Here is a 2,500-nt window from a genome sequence, read left to right on the forward strand (position 1 = left end):
GATGAATGTTTACTTGGCGAAAGGCAAGTCTGCAGTTGAGAGGATGCAGGGGGCGACGTAGAGAGTAGATCTCAGTTTAGGGCAAACTGAGGACTGGCAGGTGAGGGGTCTCGTTAGGAGAAGAATCATTGAAGAAAGTACCCCGCGCACTGGATAACGCGACGTCGAAAACATGGCTCGGGTAGCCCAGTTTGGAGAACGAACGACGTAGGAAATCGATCTCTCCATCCGGGTACTGAGAGGCACAGTTGTATTAATAGAGAAGGAGAAGTGGTCAGCAGTGTGATGGACGTGTCGAAGAAAGGGAGCTTGTTGTCAACCTCCCATTCCACCTTGAAACGGATGGAAAGAGAGAGAGAATGAAATCAGGAACCAGGGCAGGGTCATAGGGCCAGAGAGCGAAGACGTCGTCGACATAACTCAGTCACATGGAAGGACGATGGGAGATGGAAGGGAGGAGCTCTGACTCGAAGCCCTCCATGAATTGGTTTGCCAGGGCTTGGGAAAGACGAGAGCCTTTGGCAACACCGAACATTTGTGAGAAGAAGCGACCCTCAAAGGAAAAGGAATCAGCTGCAGGAAGACGTCGGTGGGCATATATATATATATATATATATATATATATATATATATATATATATATATATATATATATATATATATATATATATATATATATATATATATATATATATAAATATATATATATATATAAATATATATACATACATATATAAATATATATATATATATATATATATATATATATATATATATATATATATATATATATATATATATATATATATATATATATATATATATATAAATGTATATGTTGCTGCAACATTTCACCCTCGCCAGATAGAGTTGGAAGCCTGTTTTGCGGAGGCGAATCTTTACCAGAGGTTCAAGGCCATCAACCCTCGCCTCTCTATTTATATGGGTTTCCTAAAACCCATAAGCCGGCCGTGCCTCTGCGCCCCATCATCTCCTTCTGGGGGTCTGCGACGCAGCCTCTTGTGGCTTGGCTGGCGAAGTCTCTCACTCCCCTTCTTGACACCTCTCCAGCTCACCTGCGACACTCCCAGGACGTCATCTCCCGTGTCCGTGGTGTCTCGCCGGCGACCATGATGAGCTTGGATGTCGACTCCCTGTTCACCAAGGTCCCGCTTGATGACGTCCTCGCTATCCTTCAGAGGAAGCTCCCTGCCGAGGATCCTCGTCTTCCTCTTCCCACTGACGTCTTCCTCCAACTGATTCGTCTATGTGTGGAGTCGAATTCTTTTTCCTTTGAGGGTCGCTTCTACTCATAGACGTTCGGTGTTGCCGTGGACTCTCGTCTTTCCCAAGTTCTGGCAAATCTGTTCATGGAGTTCTTCGAGTCGGAGATCTTCCTTTCCATCTCCCCATGTCCTTCCGTGTGGCTCAGATATGTAGATGATGTCCTTTCTCTCTTGCCTCATGACCCTAACTTGTTTCCTGATTTCCTTTCGCAGCTGAACTCTCTATCTCCTGACCACCTCTCTTCTATAAACAGGAAACCTATGCAAAGTGGTGTGTACATAACCTTCTCGTACCATCCACTTCATGTGAAGAGAGGGGTTGCCACCTCGCTGTCCCTTCGCGCCCTCCGCATCTGTGACACTTAGCATCTGGATGGAGAGATCGATTTCGTACGTCGTTCGTTCTCTAAACTGGCCTACCCTCGCCATTTTCTCGACGTCGCGTTATCCAGGGCGTGGCGGACCTTCTACAATGACTCCTCTCCTAACGAAACCCCTCACCTGCCAGTCCTCAGCCTGTCCTACACTGAGGAGATTTACGATCTCCGTCGCCCCCTGCAGCCTCTTTGCTGCATAATCGCCTTTTACCAGGTGAACACTCTCCGTTGCAACCTGGTTCACACCTGCCCTCCCTCTATCTCGAAGGTGGGTAGCTATGCTGTTCCATGTGCTTCCTGTGACAAGCAGTGTTTTGGTGAAACAGGCGCCAGTCTTACTAAGCGTCTGTCTCAGCAGGAATACGCTGTATTCAGGGGACACAACAACAACACCCTCTTCTGCTATTAATGGGACAGACCATCTGATGGATTGGAAAGCAGCGCGCACTGTGTTCCCTTCCACTGATTTCCATGCCCGCAGACTGGTGGAATCTTCCCTGATCAAGCTGCTGCCCAATATCAACCTGAACAGCGTTTTTTCTCTGGCCGACAGTCTCCTCACTTCCAACATCTTCTGAGTGTGTGGTATGAGTGAGAATGAGTACCTTAACAATGCAAAAGTTGTATTTGACCGGTTTCGAATAAATCTTTGTCATGTATTTCTTTACGGAAATATATTTGAAACCGGTCACATACATTTCTTGTATTATGAAGATATTCATTCTCACTCATAACTTTTCTGCACCTGTCAACATAAAGAAGGTTCATTCTTTAACCAGTTCCCAGTGAAACTACCTATTATCTGCATAGAAAACCGGAAAGACAGTAACATGAAAA

This window comes from Penaeus vannamei, chromosome 12 (assembly GCF_042767895.1).
Source record: "Penaeus vannamei isolate JL-2024 chromosome 12, ASM4276789v1, whole genome shotgun sequence".
In the NCBI taxonomy this organism is placed as follows: Eukaryota; Metazoa; Arthropoda; class Malacostraca; order Decapoda; family Penaeidae; genus Penaeus; species Penaeus vannamei.